The sequence below is a fragment of the Etheostoma spectabile genome, unplaced genomic scaffold (genome assembly GCF_008692095.1).
Source record: "Etheostoma spectabile isolate EspeVRDwgs_2016 unplaced genomic scaffold, UIUC_Espe_1.0 scaffold00006986, whole genome shotgun sequence".
NCBI classification, from domain to species: domain Eukaryota; kingdom Metazoa; phylum Chordata; class Actinopteri; order Perciformes; family Percidae; genus Etheostoma; species Etheostoma spectabile.
Window position 1 is genome coordinate 56,087 of NW_022603440.1, and position 17,889 is coordinate 73,975.

Consider the following 17,889-nt stretch of genomic DNA (forward strand, 5'->3'; position numbering starts at 1 on the left):
ACCAGTTGTCTAATTTTTACAGAGCAAAAAAGTGACATGTAATGTTGTCTTGTATCGTAACATTATATGTGGCCATATTCAGCCCATTCAACACTTATGAATTATGAAATAGCCTCTGCATTTGTTCAGAGATATGTCTGATGATGAACTCACTACCAAGACAACCCCAAAGGGAAGCACTTATGAACACAATAATCATCAGTGTCTCCATTTGAGGGGATCTGAATGGGATTACAATAACATCCATCTTCAGTTAGTCTGTAGCATTGTCATGTTAAACTGCCCCAACAAGTAGCACTTACTGAATTCAACAGTCAAGTCAATGCTAAAGTTAGGGTAATAAGAATGACTTACCAAAACAATCATGTATCCAGAGACACAATCTGGAATGAATTATAACACATTTTAGTACTTTCCAACTAGTAACACAACGTAAAATAGCTGTTACTATTAAGTCTTTAGATAAAATACTGGGATTCAGTTTTCAGAAAAACCACCCCATAGATTACCACTAACTAAAATCAATCCAATGCCAATGCTTGAGTTAGACCAACGTCAAAGTCTTACAGTAAGCAACCTTCTTTGCTCATGATCTTCTCCATAGTCCCAGATTTTCTTCTGGCATCTTCTGTGTTGTGATATAGAAGCAGTGGAAGTGGTTCCTTACACAGATTTGCCATCTTAAATACTGAATGCAGCCATTTCCACTCAAGTACACTTTTTTTAATCAAGTTTCAGTGGTCTTGTCTATTGTAAGTAATGAATAGCTTCATGAATGGAGAACCATCATCCCAATGTATGCCATTAACAGTCTATGAGTGGTCAATTAGAGTCCAATAACCTTCTTTTTTGCAACTCCTTTTTCCTCCAGATAGAGCTCATTCAGCAATAGAAAGTATCACTTAGTGCTGAATATCTATTCCAAAACTCCATTCTTTTTTTATTACTTGGTCTGCATGTGTTAATGTCTGATGATGAACTCACAACCAAGACAAACCCAAGCAGAAGCACTCATGAACACAATAATCATCAGTGTCTCCATTTGAGATGGTCTAAATGTGATTACAATGACATCCATCTTCAGTTACAGTCTGTAGCATTGTCATGTTCAACTGCCCCAACAAGTAGCACTTACTGAATTCAACAGTCAAGTCAATGCTAAAGTTAGGGTAATAGGAATGACTTCTCAGCTTTGTTCAACCAGTAACCAAGGAGAATACCCCTTTTAAACATTTCTTTATGGAGTAAATCCTGGACTTCAGAGGTCAGAAAAACTACCCCAACAAGTAGCACTTACTGCATTCACAACTCAAGTAAGTGCTTGTGTTTGGGTAGTTCTTTTGCCAGATGAATGCATTTTACTAGTGGTGGGAAGAATTGAACAGAAGTAACCTTCTGTCTCCGACCCCCTGGTGTCTTAGACTAGTCTAAGAGAACAGAAAGTTGATTAACTGTATTTTTGTCAGAACGTCTCACTTACATGATCATAACCTTTGATCTGTGTCTGAAAATGACCCCAAATGGGCCGAGTTAGAGCATGTCCTTCCTCATTAGACAGCAAATAAACCAACAAGACTAGTCATTATGTGACAATACCAACGAAGAGCCAATATGAACGGGTTTTACTCATGAGGGTGGGAAGGAACAGCCCCTGAGGGAAAAGGAAGCAGCAGCATGGGGGAGGGTACAGATTGTGGAGGTGAGTGAGAGGGTGGGGGGAGGGGGGCATGCCGTGAACAGATACAAGTATGTTGGGGTGATGGGGGTTGGGCAGGCCATTGTATCAGAAGCAGGGCAATCAAAGCTGTTGTAGAAGTGGTTGAGTTGGTTTGCCCCCCCCCCCCCCCCCCCAGGAAGACCAGGACTAGGTGGACACCAACACCGAGCACATTATCAGACCCTGTGGATGTGAGGAAAGCATCTGGATATCTCTGCCTGCTTTGATTTGTACTCAACAGAATCCAGAGTGAGTCCAGCTGCCACAGTGGAGATCTGCTGGATTTTTGTACAATAGAGGAATGGAGGAGGACCAGGACCCGGAGCAGTGGACCAACCAGGTCCCCAGAGGACCAACAGCAAGCCCAGTCTCTGGTACCAGCCATGTTCAGGTCAGTGTTCAGGACACAACAACCAGTCTAAACTAAGAGGCCATTTCACAAGACCTAGATAGTGGATTAGGCCGGGGTTTTCAGGGTTTCTGGATGTATAAACAAGGCTAAAAGCTAACCTGCTCCTGACCAGGCTAACAGCCAGGCTAACAGCTAGCCTTCTGGGGTTCCTTTTTGAATTTTGTAGACGTGATTTCCCGCATTCTGGTGCATTTTAGGGTGAACAGCTCGAAGTCCCACATCATTCACAATGATCAATTCATGTGTTTGTAAATTGTAATGTTTCAAACATATCAACTTATTTGTTATTTGTTATTTCATGTAGACCAATAAAGTAAAAACGAGACATTGTGAGCTGTTGATGCAGTTTTGAAACAGGTAGTTAGTCCTACACTTCGACTAGGCAACACAGGCTCTGATTTCTTCATTTAATGATCATAAATGCATATTGTGTTGAGATATTTCTTTTGTTGTAGACATGATTAAAGAATATCAACAGTTAAAATTATATTTGGCCACAATGCTAAAGACGCTGTGTGCAGTCAATTGAGGAAGTGGTTTAATGGGAGGCCACTGATGCATAGAAGGTTATGCTTGCTAAAAGTCCCCCCCCCGAGGTTATGGTAAAGGTTTGAGTGAGAGAAGAGGGTGTGGTGCCATACAGGATGTCAAAGTTAAAGTGTACCAAGATGATTGTGTGGTAATGTGTGAGAGGTTTAATGGCAGGAAATAGTCCAGTAGGGATGTATGTTTAGGTGCTTGGTCAAAAAGGTCACAACGAGGAGGGAGGGGTTTCTGTCACCCCCCATTCACAGAATGAACAGACTTCTGCCATCCTGGGGTGAGGGGAGAGGACACTTCAATGTTTTTTTATATATATTATTACATCAGTTTTAAACTGATGAATACACTATTACAGTCATGTATACAGTGGACATTTAGTTGATTAATTTCATTATTTGTATAGTTTCTAGATTTTAGAGGGAGGTATGTAGGCTATGCATCATATTCTAGCATTGTAGATATGTGTTTTAATTTATCTTAATGGTAAATTCCTGAGTAACATTATCTTCTGCCAACTTTTAAAGTGTTCATATAATATTTGTAGACTGCTTACGCATTCAGGTGGTCCACCATCATCTACCACACTTTCTTGTTTCATTACAGCGTTGCAGTTGTTTCATTAAAGTTGGCCTGAAAGATTTAGAATATCTTAGAACCCGACGAGTGCATTTGCTTTCATTAAAACATGTCAGGGTGTCATATATTATTGTATGAAGAGTTCAAATTGTGAGTAAGAGAAAATCCAGGGTTTAAAGAAGGTTGTTCACTAACTCTCTCTGTTTGTCTGTTGCTAAAGAAACGGAGAGGAGAGGGATCCAAATTTCACCACTGTCAGCACTGTGAGAAATCCTTCACAACATCTGGATATTTAAAGATTCATCAGAGAGTTCACACTGGAGAGAATCTACACAGCTGTGATCAATGTGGGTCAGTTTTCACACAACAGTGTTACCTAAAAACACACCAGCGCATTCACACTGGAGAGAAGCCGTACAGCTGTGATCAATGTGGGGCAGCTTTCACACAACAGAATAACCTAAAAAAACATCAACGCATTCACACTGGAGAGAAGCCGTACAGCTGTGATCAATGTGGGAAAAGGTTTTCTTATAGTAGTAACCTTGAAAGACACCGGCGTGTTCACACTGGAGAGAAGCCGTACTGGTGTGATCAATGTGGGAAAAGGTTTTCTCACAGTAAAAATCTTAAAAATCACCAGCTCATTCACTCTGCCTCGTTGTGAAGATTTTTCAGAGCCAAGCTGTTTCCTCCTCCTCCTCCTCATGCCCTGATAGGTGTGTTCTTATATTCTGATCTTCTCTCCTCATTGAAGGCTGACCAGCAGTAACGACCATTTAAGATTAGGAAATATAACGTGTTTGCATTAAAACACTACCAAAGGAAACACATTCTTCTGCTCTGAATTAGGCAGACTAGTTGCTAATAGGGTATTGCTGCCCTCTGCTGTTTGTTACCGACATTCTCATAAATTATTAGTTTTTTATTATAAAGTCCACAACTGAAAAAGTACACCATCCTAGTGAGAGTAATACATATAGACTATAAAGTGAACAGTCAGCCTAATTAAATGTTCATTTAAAGCTTGGATCCCAAACTTACACACAGTGCCCTCAAGTCAACCTTGCACAGTGTTATAGACTCCACTAATCCACAGCTGCGGAAGCACCTCGCATGGATGTCCCTTCATCATCTTTATCCAGCTCCCGACAGAACATGTCCACATTCTTGGCTGTAGTGAATGTGAGCGTTCTCCCTCCGTGGGTTACTTTCAGGGTGGCTGGATAAATTAGAGAGTTTGAGACACCTTTAGCATGTAATTTACACTGTACTCCTATACATTCCTGGCGCTGCTGGACGGTGAAAGCACTGTAGCCAGGCTTAAAGTCCAGCGTTGAATTGGAGTTATTGCTGGCATGATGGCGCCAGTGTGTGAGGCAGGCCGTCAGCAGCTCCGACTGTTGTTCATGTTTATATTGCTTGTAACATTTGTGGCACATACTGTCAACGCTCTACTGGTGTATGATCGTCAAACGCTGCTAGATCTGAGAATATCAGCCAAAAGTCTTGTCAACTTTGATTATTATGGACAGAAAACTTTGCCCCCTTTCCTATCTGACATCCCGACATACCTCTGCCGCGCTACAGCGCCACTCCCGCGGCGAAAGCGGCATCGCCGCCGGGGTAAGCGTGGTGGCTGTCTCGTGAGGCTGAGGGCCAGATTGGTACGTCCTGATCGGGGTGGATGCGGAGCGGGGCCTCGCCTTTGTGCCGCTCGACGTTTGCTGGATCCTGTTGCTGAGTGGTTGGTGCCAGTGGTGGGCCCCGTGGTGGTGTCCCGGCCCCGCGGACCCTGCAGTCATCGTCTCCGTTGGCGCGGAGTAAATCTGGGGAACCTGCGGCCTCTGCGTCGGGCCTCCTGGCCGGCTGGTCGCCCTGACCCGCCAGCTCTTGCCAGGTTTGGTCTGGTAAACGCCAGATCGCTTGCGAATAAATCATTTATTCTTAAGGACTTCTTCATATCCCGGGAGCTGGATTTCCTCTTTATATCCGAGACCTGGCTGAGTGTTGGTGAGTCTAGTGTCTTCACTGAACTTTTACCTGATGAGTGCTCCTTTTTTAACTCTCCTCGGACGTCTGGCCGCGGAGGAGGAATTGCGACTGTTTTTAAGAATGACTTTAATTGTAAACAGTTATCGCTGTCCCTCTTCACCAGCTTTGAACTCAGTTTGTTTGAGCTGGGACCCTCTCACACGGTGCTGTGTGCTGTGGTCTACCGGCCTCCCAAATACAACAGACACTTTTTAACTGAATTTTCTGTGTTTTTGGCTGACATTATGCCTAAATATGACCGGGTCCTTATTGTTGGAGATGTTAATATTCATGTGTGTTGCCCTGATAACCTCTTGGCGCGAGACTTTTTAAACATCATTGACTCTTTTAATCTTGTGCAGTATGTACTTGGGCCTACACATGAACGTGGTCACACACTTGATCTTGTTTTATCTTATGGTTTACCTGTTCTTAACCTGGTGGTCTGTGATCCTTTTTTCTCGGATCATATGCCTGTACTGTTTGAAGCTGCTGTTCACTGTCAAACAGTGAAGCCTCGCGCCGCTGCACGCAGATGTCGCGTTATTAACCCTTCCACTGCCGCTCACTTCTCCGCGGTTTTCAGCAAGATCTGCATCATTCCCGAGTCTGTGTGTGATGATACAGAGGCTCTTAATTTATGGTTTATCGACACCTGTCAAACTGCTATAGACATTGCGGCTCCATTAAAGACCAGGCAGCAGAAAGCCAAATCAGAGCCTTGGCTGAATGAAACTACCCGCACTGCCAGACAGGAGTGTCGAAGAGCTGAGCGAAAGTGGAGAAAGGACAAATTGCAAGTGTCTTTTCAAATACTGAGGGATTGCTGGCGTCATTACCAATCCACTGTGAAAGAGGCTAAAAGAAAATATTTTTCTGATATTGTTCTTCTAAACGGTTGTAAACCCCGCATGTTGTTTAAAGTTATCAACTCTGCTCTGAATGCACCACAGACTCTAATTGAGGCCTCTCCTGCTGTGTGTGAGAATTTTCTTAACTACTTCATTGATAAAATCACTTCTACCAGAGCACTTATTTCACCTTCTGCTTCCGACCCTTCGGTGTTTGTCCCCTGCCCTGCTGTGTTTGACACCTTTGAGCCTGTGACCCTGCCTTTTCTGCAGGACATTGTGGGTCATCTGAAGCCCTCGGGTTCTCCAGCTGATACTGTCCCATCTAAATTTTTTAAGGAGATTTTTACCACTGTTGGGCCACCTTGTCTCACAGTTATTAACAGCAGCCTGTCTTCTGGAGTAGTTCCTGCGAATCTTAAACATGCAGTTGTGCTGCCTTTATTAAAGAAACCTGGGCTGGATCCTACTATTTTGTCTAATTTTAGGCCTATCTCCAGATTGCCTTTCGTCTCTAAAATCTTAGAGAAGATTGTATGTTTCCAGCTCATGGACTTTTTAAATGAACAAACAATTCTCGAAAAGTTCCAATCCGGTTTTAAACCATTGCACAGCACAGAATCAGCACTTTTAAGAGTTTTTAATGATATTTTTTTTAGCTACTGACTCTGGTCACTGTGTTGTTCTTGTACTTTTAGATATGACTGCTGCATTTGATACAGTGGACCATGAAATCCTGATTGCTCGTTTGGAGCAGTGGGTGGGCGTCAGTGGCACAGCACTGGAGTGGTTCAGGTCCTACCTGTCACATCGGACTTTCTGTGTCGGCTTTGATGACTCGGTGTCCTCCACTGCTCCTCTCTCATGTGGGGTTCCACAGGGCTCAGTACTTGGCCCTCTTTTATTTTCTCTTTATCTACTCCCACTTGGCTCTATTCTCAGGAAACATGGCATTTCTTTTCATTGTTATGCGGACGACAGCCAGATTTATGTCCCCCTCAAAAAATCAGATTCTAACACTGTGAACCCACTGCTACAGTGTCTACAGGACATTAAGGCTTGGATGTCCTTAAACTTTCTAAATTTTAATGAAAAAAAGACCGAAGTCATGGTCTTTGGTGGCACTTCTCTGACCTCCTCCCAAGTTGATTTGGGTTCTTTGGCGCAGTATCGCCAGCCGATTGTTAAAAATTTGGGTGTAAAAGTGGACTCAGAACTTAAATTTGACAGCCAGATTAAAGCAGTGGTGAAGTCTAGCTTTTTTCAGTTATGGCAGCTAGCAAAAATTAAACCAGTCCTTCAGAGACAAAACTTGCTGTAGATTATGTGTGCTCTGTCCATGTTGATGGTGATGGTTGATGCTGTTCTGTAAGGATGGAATCCAAACCAGTAACTGTTTCTGCAGGAATCCCACTGGGTCATCTTTTTCAGTCCAATAATGCGAACATTGTTGTATCTCAATCTGTCCTCCATTTTGGCTAGCTTAAACTCAAATTTCTTCTCGTCATCAATGCAGGTTTCTTATCTGCCTGTTGTCTCCCTGCACCAGGTCTAGCCGTTGCACCAGGTCCAGTACTGTAGCTTCCTGCCTCTCAATCTCTGTCCTGATGTGTGGCAGCAATGCTTACTTTACTGCGTCGTGGACCGCTGATTGAAGCAAATTTGTTGCTTTTCCAGGACCTTTTTGCGCCTGCAGACATTCCACTAAGTCACACTGGTAACTAATAAAATGACTGACGTCAAATGAGAAAGAATGACCTGGTTTTTATTGTAAAATGCAGAGGAGGATGAGGAGCCTCAGCTCTGAGCAACCCTTGCGAACACCGGTCACGTGATCTTTTCTATAATTTAGAAAATACATGTTTAAGGACTTTAGGATGAACAGAAACAGCAATGTTCAGTATAGTACTTCTCCAGGCTGCTTTCTCATTTGGGCCTTGACGAGGCATGGCTGCTCTAGGGCTATTAGTTTTAACCTTGAACACACTTTTGAACCCTTAAAATCTCCAAACTTTCCATCAGTAGCATCTCGAGACTACACAGCAAAAAAACTAATGTTTAAAAACCAATGTGTGGAAGGCCTGAATTTGGACTTTGGGTCAAATTCAGTTTAAAACCTTTTAAAGTTAACTCTGCCTGAACAGTGTAATTTCTTTTAACAAGGTGCCCTTTAAGTTGTATGTCTACATTAGCTTAAGTTAAGTGTAATGTCTTGTTTGTGTTGTAGTATCTATAGAGATTTGTGGTGTAGTATGGAACCATTGTCCTGTCTTTTATGTATTATGAAACTTCTTGGCGCCTGTCTTGGCAGGACTCCCTGGAAGAAGAGTTACTGTAGCTCAATGGGATTGTTCCTGGTTAAATAAAGGTTAAATAAAAATAAAATGAATCTGTAATATTTCCAAACATTCCTCTCCTCATTACCGACATACTGGAAGTCGGCCATGTTTAATTGGATGCTCTCCAGTTATTGTTGTTTGGTAGGTTAACATTATATTTTCCTACTTTGGGGACTTTTCATTTCATATACTTTGTCTGACATTTTCTATTCCCTGTTTGTATTTTCTGTGACTGCATGTGGTTTTAAATCTGTTGGAGTTTCTTCAGACTTAAGCAAAGACACTGATGATGTCATCCAAAAGACACATAAAGGACAGCAACCTGTTTCCAGAGGACACTAAAGAATGACGGAGCAGCAGGAAACAGAGCAGCTCAAATAGCAAACAGCTGATTTAATCATCTGACTCGGAGAATAACGCCAATGATTGACTTGTTTTAAATGTCTGGGAATGTGGAACAGCTCCATGCTGACTACCTGAAATCAAACAAGGCCACATGCTGATTATTGGGGACTTGATTTGATGGATTTATTCTTCCTGTTGGGTCTCTGTTTAAATTGAAAGGTAAAGTCAGCGTCCACTAAAGGTTGTGCTGTTGCTGCTGACAGACTCAGATTATTATTCTAAGTGTGTAACAACATTATGGGATGGATCCCTACAGAGATAGACCTTTTAGTTAAAGAGGAACATCCTTTTAGTTTGGATCCTTTAGTTTCCAACCAGACCAGATCGGTGATTGTAGGAACAGTGGAAAGATGAACCAAGACGGCTTTTCATATATATATTTTCCTTTTCTATTGACTATAGTTGTGTTAGTTATTAACAGAAATCCAACTGTCAACAATAAGCTTCTTTGTTCACAAACAAGAGAATGCCTGTTTCCAGCCAGACTATGAATTGATTCATGAAATCCCTGTTATTAATGTGTGGTCAGTCCCATATGGTCTAGCGGTTAGGATTCCTGGTTTTCACCCAGGTGGCCCGGGTTCAACTCCCGGTATGGGAATCGATGAAGGTCTCTAGCAAGATAAGTAAGCTCTTTGTTATTGGTCTTGTATTAAATCATAAATGTAGTTTGACGTACTACTTGTCATTAATGGAGGAAAATAGAAACAACCCCAGGTTTATCTTCTGCACTGTAGCCAGGCTGACGGAAGTTTACAGCTCTGTTGAGTCAAGTATTCCCATAGCTCTTAGAAGTAACAACTTCATGAGGTTCTTCAATGATACAATTATAACTATTAGAAGCAAAATCCACCAAGACCTGCCTTTAACTGGCACTGATTTATCTCTAAACTCAGGAACTTTAGAAAGAGCTGTAAAACCAGATATATGTTTAGACTGCTTTGCTTCACTTGATCTTTATCAATTTAATTCAATTATTTCTTCATCTAAGCCATCAACCTGCCTCTTAGATCCCATCCCGACTAGATCAGATCAATCTCAGTTAGTACATGTTAACGATGAATCCTCCATGCACGCCAAAGTTAGTCATGGAGTCCCACAAGGATCTGTTAAACTCAGATAAAACTGAAGTTATTGCTCTCGGACCCAAGCACCTTCGTGACGCATTATCCAAAGATATAGTTACTCTGGATGGCATCACCCTGGCCTCCAGCACCACTGTGAAGAATCTTGGAGTCATCTTTGATCAGGACATGTCCTTTAATTCCCACTTAAAGCTAATTTCAAGGATCGCCTTTTTTCACCTACGTAATATTGCAAAAATCAGGAATATCCTATCTAAAAATGATGCAGAAAAACTAGTCCATGCATTTGTTACTTCTAGGTTGGATTACTGCAATTCTTTGTTATCAGGCTGCTCGGAAAAGTCCATAAGGACTCTTCAGCTGATCCAGAATGCTGCGGCACGTGTTCTGACGGGAACCAGGAAAAGAGATCACGTTTCTCCTGTTTTAGCTTCTCTGCATTGGCTTCCTGTAAAATTTAGAATAGAATTTAAAATCCTTCTTCTCACCTACAAAGCTCGTCATGGTCAGGCTCCATCTTATCTTAAAGAGCTCATAGTACCTTACAACCCTGCGAGAGCACTATGCTCCCAGAATGCAGGGTTACTGGTGGTTCCTAGAGTCTCTAAAAGTAGAACGGGAGCCAGAGCGTTCAGCTATCAGGCTCCTTTCCTGTGGAACCAGGTTCCAGTTTGGGTTCAGGAGGCAGACACCGTCTCCACATTTAAGAGTAGGCTGAAGACTTTCCTTTTTGATAAAGCTTATAGTTAGGGCATAGAATCAAATATTGTTAGGGAGTAGTAGTTAGTCACATAGTTTTCAGATTTATCTATCATATAATCAAGAATATAATAGAACTAAAGGGAGACTTGGCATACAGCCCGATCCAGTTGGGGAGAGTTCTAGCCCGACCGGGCTGGAGCTCTCTTTACCTTGTCTCTCTTGGTTTTGTTGTAATAATAGTTTTAGACAGCTGGGGACTTATTTTGATACACTGAGCTCCTCTCTCCTCTATCTTTCCATCTTTTCATTTATGTGCATCCTTATCCCAGAAATTCTTGTTACTAACCTAGCTCTGGGGAGTCATTCCCCGGAGTCCTTATGTTCTTTTTACCCCAGCATGTTCCCTTGGATCAGAGAGGCTCCAAAATCAGGGTAGCAGCTGTCGCCATGGTCCCGCTCCATGTTCTGTGATGCCATGTTCAACTGCTCCACTGCAGTGCCCTGCTACGTCCTGCAACGTCCTGCTGTGCCTTGTAATGCCGCACAGCGTCCTGCTATGCCATGAACTACTACAAAGAACTGCTACAAACTACTAATTTTTTCTATTTTTGTTATTGCCACTCTTCATTAACCCCAACCGGCCCGTCAGACACCGCCTACCAAGAGCCTGGGTCTGACCGAGGTTTCTGCCTAAAAGGAAGTTTTTCCTCGCCACTGTCGCACTGTTGCTGCTCTGGAGGAAACTACTAGAACTGTTGGGTCCTTGTAAATTCTGGAGTGTGGTCTATCTGTATAGTGTCTTGAGATAACTCTTGTTATGAATTGATACTATAAATAAAATTGAATTGAACTTGTTCTGTAGTTAGAAATCGCTGTGAGCAGGGTTTGAACCTGCGCAGGGAGACCCCTTTGGATTTCGAGTCCAACGCCTTAACCACTCGGCCATCACAGCTGTATAATAGGTTCTGTTTTTACAGCGGAGAACCCCTGAGGCCTGACAGACTCCATTACAGTTGGTAACATCAATCAGACAAAGATAGAGCCTATCTCACAAGTACCTTGGGCAGTTCTGAATGACTGATGGGGATTACCAAGCACTTCAGTTCCAAAGGATCATTCGAATCTTGAGGGTATTTAGGTGTAATGTGGGTAGTTAATCCACCCCCTTTAGATGATCTGATTCATTTCCAAACCAGTCCAGATTAACGATTAACAAGTTTTCTAAATCACATGTCAATGAGAAACATACATGTGTACAGATAAGGCTAGCAGCAACAGCGCCACGTCAGAAAAGTTTCTGGTGTGCGAAGACCAAGAAAATGCCACGCAACAGAAATGCCATACTTCCACCAACTGCGGATCAACTCCGCCTTGTGTTATCTGCAGTCTGTCAACACCCACCAGGTCCGGATTTGTTGCAGGCCATGACGGACTGTATGATAACGCGAAATAACAGGATGTAGTTTCTATAAACAGAACCACAAAACCTGATGAATGAACTAGCTCAAACTTGCATTGCTCTGAATTTCATGAGTTTTCGTGTATCATCTTAAGCCTGTATTAATGTAGTGTTTTTGTGTGAATGTAACAAACCCGTTTCATCAGGTAATTCAGGTAATTATTGCAACAACTTCTTGAGTCTGCCCACCTGCACCTATTTAAGACAGTATTCCACTCCACTGTCATAGACCGTAAACATCTTTATGTTGTGTTAACTGTCTTTTAACAGGGACTAACGGAGGCGGTCACCAAGGACGGCAAAGCCACGACCAGCAGGGAGACAGAGGCCAAAGAGAGATGTTGAATACATCATTTGCTATATTAAGGATTGTCTTTCTAACAATAAATGCTTTAAATTAACTGGTTTGTCCGTGTCATTAAGTTCTCTGGCTTGTGTATATAATATTAACTGGTTTTCAAGGTCTATTTTCCCATCAAATTGGGACCTGGACAGAGGAAACTTCAATTATTTACTATAATTCAACAATTATATTCAGATGCTATCTGTTTTTATAACTCTATACATGTTTAAAAAAAGAAAAGTAGCTGTTAAAATTAGCTTGCAGTTTACTGCATACATGTAACATTAGCTTATTTTACAGGTCAAGAAATGAAAAATATCAGCAACTACAAGGTAAAGCTACCACAGGCAGGTATGACATGCAGTAAACTGTAAGTGAGAAAAATTAAATAGTACTGTCGACACGTGTCAAACATGAAAAGTCATACCATTGATAAAAATCCGCCAACACAGTAAAGGTAGGTGTGTGTAATGGTCAAGGGTTGTTACGTTCATGATGAAGAAAACTACACAGTGGACTTTAACCGTATAATATACTTGTGATACAACTGTAACAGGACAGGTTGACTAACCTAAAACCTTCTCCTTGTCTGCAGTCTGCAAGCAACACCATCGTCGGCAGCTGTCTGATCGCCCTTCATGTTGAATAATATACTTGTGTGTACAGTATATAGTAATGTTTGAACATGTACACCTTACGAGTTGTTACAACAGCATCAGAACAATTCCATGTCAAAATTGAACGGAAATAACGGTTTGTTATATACACACGCCCAATAACTTAATGACACGGACAAACCAGTTAATTTAAAGCATTTATTGTTAGAAAGACAATCCTTAATATAGCAAATAATGTATTCAACATTTCTCTTTGGCCTCTGTCTCACTGCTGGTCGTGGCTTTGCCGTCCTTGGTGACCGCCTCCGTTAGTCCCTGTTAAAAGACAGTTAACACAACATAAAGATGTTTACGTTATGAATGCTATAACATACCGTTATTACACGGGAAAGTACTCATACATGTCAGCCTTCGTTGAACATGCTAGTGAAGTTAACTCGGTGCAGTGTTACCTCCAGTCTACAGATACAACCAGTGATAAACATACTTTCTAAATCTCTGCTAACGTTACGCATATACGATAACGGCATATAAAGAGATGAACATGCCACCGTGCATTAAACTTTACAAAGAGAGCAACCTAGCTAGCTAACAGCCTAATGTTAACTGACAGGTTCAGTTAGCTAACGTTAGCTCGGGGTGTATCTACCTAATTATTATAGCAATTTGTACAAGCTTTAAAGCCTTAAGCTTGACATTGATGTAAAACATTAACGGTGATAACAAATGTACGGCACACACTAAAGATACTTACATTTAAATTATCATTTCACCGTCAGCGATGCCGCTCGAACTCCCGCTTATGTCCGCTCTTTTTTTTCAACGAGACGGCATAGGCGCATAGGATTGTGGGTGATTTGGGACCGCGAAGGATACACACATGCATCCTTCTCTGGCTATGGGACATTTTTATGAATGAAGGACTCAGTCCTTGGAGGAATTCGGAGGATGCTAGACATTGGAACGGTCCTTCGACGGACGTTGATAACGTTGATGACGTGGCATCCTCCAAATTCTGGCTTTGAAGGATCCTTCCTTGACATTGGGAAACACCCAGTGTGTCAACCTGAACAGTTTGTCGGTTTCTGTCTCGAAATGGCCTCCATGGTCGAATCAGTGCCCAGAAAGCCGGAACTAAACAAAAGACAATTGAAAACCGTGTGGCATTTGCCGAGGCCCACAGCCTGCTAAAAGGATGGACGCTGGAGAAGTGGAAGAAAGTGGATTTTTCAGATGAATCTTCTGTTCAATTACACCACAGTTGCCGCAAATATTGCAGGAGACCTACTGGAGCCCGCATGGATCCAAGATTCACCCAGAAAACAGTGAAGTTTGGTGGCGGAAGAATCATGGTCTGGAGTTACATCCAGTATGGGGTGTGCGAGAGATCTGCAGGGTGGAAGGCAACATCAATAGTCTCAAATACCAAGAAATCTTAGCTACCTCTTATATTCCCAACCATAAAAGAGGCCAATTCTCCGGCAGGATGGTGCTCCATCACATACTTCCATCTCCACTTCAAAGTTCCTCAAGGCGAAGAAGATCAAGATGCTCCAGGATTGGCCGGCCCAGTCACCAGACATGGACATCATGGAGCATATGTGGGGTAGGATGAAAGAGGAAGCATGGAAGACCAAACCAAAGAATATTGATGAACTCTGGGAGGCATGCAAGACTGCTTTCCTAGCTATTCCTGATGACTTCATCAACACATTGTATGAATCCTTGCCAAACCGCATGGGTCCAGTCCTTCAAGCTCATGGATGTCGTACAAGATATTACATTTGAATCTCACAGCACCACTATTTAATTTGCTGACATATTTTAGTATTTGCAGTAAATTTGTTCAATTTCTGTATAGGCGACAAGACTTTTGTCTTGGCAAAATTTTGACTTTCTGTCTTGTTTAAATTATTTATCTTTTTTCAGTGAAACTAATTTATTTTAGTGCAATGAACATCATTTGGGAGGGTTTTAGCTTTTCATATGAGCTATTTCTTACACCAATTGATTAATTAAAAGTCAGGTTAATAGCAGGTGTTTCTACAAAATAGATAAGCGACAAGACTTTTGTCAGGGACTGCACTGTCAGCTGTTGTCAGAGGACGCAGGGGAGGGAAACAAGAAATAAAAACACAAACTCTCAAAACCAAACTGCAGATCCGCTCACTGACAGTCATGAAGTCGTTTCCTGTATATCGGTAGTTTAATGTAAAAGAAATACAGACACTTTAGGATCCATTTCTGTGTGAAAGGGCCGCACACACCTCGTAAAAAACATACAGACTGTTGTGTTAATAGTTAAGTTCAGGCTGTAATAGGCCTGTGTGGTTAACTCAGCTGCAAACCCAGTAATAGATCTCTTTGGTTGGTCTGGAGTCCGGGCCGGTCTACCCGGCAGCACCGAAGCTCGGGATGGGATAGGAGCGCCAACCCTCTAATACGCACCCCCCCCCGCTGCTCTCTGGCTGCTGTCACCAGTTTGGTGATTCTGGTGAAGCGTAGTGTTGAACATCAGCTCCTCTTACGTTACGCGTGCAATGGAGCCGGCCAGCAGAGTTAAAATACTTCTATTGGAGGATTATAATATATGGTCCACTGGTGAAGCTTCATTGATCACTTTAAGGGGGGGGGGCACATTTTGTCCCCACCGGGCATAAAATAATTCAGCAGAGTCAGGGACATGTAGACCAGAAAGGGGGTAATCTCATAGACCAATAATATTAATAATATAATCAATATATATACAATCTATGGGTAATCCCATGCATCCCCTTTATTTCTTTCAGCTAGAACATAAAGTGCAGCTTCCAGCATGAAGCATATCCCACAATCCACTGCAACATGAGGTCACTGAGGTGGGATGCAGCCTGTGCTCCAGAGACCCGTCAACAAATTTGAGTAGATATTAAATTTATTTCTGCTGCAGTCAGGAGAAAGATGCTTTTATTGTTTTAATTTGGAGATATACTTCTCACCCAAGAGGGAGGGATCGGTGAATGTAAAGGTAAATGTCAAGCAGTGGAAAAAAAAAGTACTAAGGTAGTAAATATTAACTGCTAAATGTACTTTAAGTATCAAAGTAATATGTGACACGGAGGCCCCTTGGAGAGATACCTGCTGCTGTACAAGTTGCTGATCTTCAGCTCATTAGATGGTCAGTTAGCTCCATCTAGTGGACAGATAGTAGAACTCCATCATCTGATGAAACTCAGTACACAGAGACCTCAAACTGTCTGACAACAACAGGAAGGTGACAAATGTGAAGGAGGATCAGTCATATCCTGATCATCCAGACAGATTTGACATCTGGCCTCAGCTGCTGTGTAGAGATGGTCTGACTGGTCGCTGTTACTGGGAGGTCGAGAGGAGAGGAGAGGTTGAGATATCAGTGAGTTACAGAGGAATCAGAAGGAAAGGAGACAGTGATGACTGTTTGTTTGGATATAATGATCATTCCTGGAGTCTGAACTACTCTGATAAAGATGGTTACTCTTTCTGGCACAATGACAGAGGAACAGTCCTCACTTCCTGCTCTGTCTCTAACAGAGTAGCAGTGTACAGTGGTGCTCAAAAGTTTACATACACATGCTTAAGTTGACTAAAAAGAGGAATAAAAAAATCATATTTTGGAAATTTATTTTAATACCTAAATTAAAAAATGAGGTAAAATCCAACCTTTAAGGACACCAATTTTCTTTGTGAATGAATAACGTATTGTAAATAAATAAATGTTCTTATTTAAAATACAGGGGTCATAAGTATACATACCCCTATGTTAAATTCCCATAGAGGCAGGCAGATTTTTATTATTAAAGGCCAGTTATTTCCTGGATTCAGGATATTATGCATCCTGATAAAGTTCCCTTGGCCTTTAGAATTAAAATAGCCCCACATCATCACATACTCTTCACCATGCTTAGAGATAGGCATGGTTTTATTTCAGTTAGACTAATACCTGGTTTGATTTGCATTGAGAGATGATTTTATAGAAAGTATCCCATGCCTATCTCTAAGCATGGTGAAGAGTATGTGAGGATGTGGGGCTATTTTAATTCTAAAGGCCAAGGGAACTTTATCAGGATGCATAATATCCTGAATCCAGGAAATAACTGGCCTTTAATAATAAAAATCTGCCTGCCTCTATGGGAATTTAACATAGGGGTATGTATACTTATGACCCCTGTATTTTAAATAAGAACATTTATTTATTTACAATACGTTATTCATTCACAAAGAAAATTGGTGTCCTTAAAGGTTGGATTTTACCTCATTTTTTAATTTAGGTATTAAAATAAATTTCCAAAACATGATTTTTTTATTCCTCTTTTTAGTCAACTTAAGCATGTGTATGTAAACTTTTGAGCACCACTGTATGTGGACGTTCCTGCTGGCTCTCTGTCCTTCTACACAGTCTCCTCTGACTCACTGATCCACCTCCACACCTTCAACACCACATTCACTCAGCCTCTCTATCCTGGGTTTATGGTCTGGTCTGGTTCCTCAGTGTCTCTGTGTCCTCTGCAGGACTGAGAGTCTCTCAGGTGGACAGAAACACTGACTGAAGACCAGCTGCTGAAATCAAAGTTCAGTCTGTTCACCATCACACACACTCTGCACTGTGAAGCAGATCTGAGACTCAAACACAAAAACATTCATCTGATTTCATCTCTGGTTATCAACATTTGAACTGTTTGACTAAAACACTTCATGATATGTCACATCTGAAAATAATCAACTGTTATTGGTCACTATTATGTCCTTTATACTTTCAATCATATTGCAATATATTTAAAATGTGGAAAA

At 41.7% G+C, this 17,889-nt stretch overlaps 2 non-coding genes across 2 annotated transcripts; one reads left to right on the forward strand and one right to left on the reverse strand.

The window, feature by feature from the left end:
• Positions 1-9,406: 9,406 nt before the first annotated feature.
• On the forward strand, positions 9,407-9,478 carry trnae-uuc (transfer RNA glutamic acid (anticodon UUC)). Its single transcript has one exon. It is a non-coding gene; the product is annotated as a tRNA-Glu (tRNA).
• A 2,056-nt stretch (positions 9,479-11,534) lies between these two features.
• trnas-cga (transfer RNA serine (anticodon CGA)) lies at positions 11,535-11,616 on the reverse strand. The gene has a single exon. It is a non-coding gene; the product is annotated as a tRNA-Ser (tRNA).
• Positions 11,617-17,889: the final 6,273 nt, after the last annotated feature.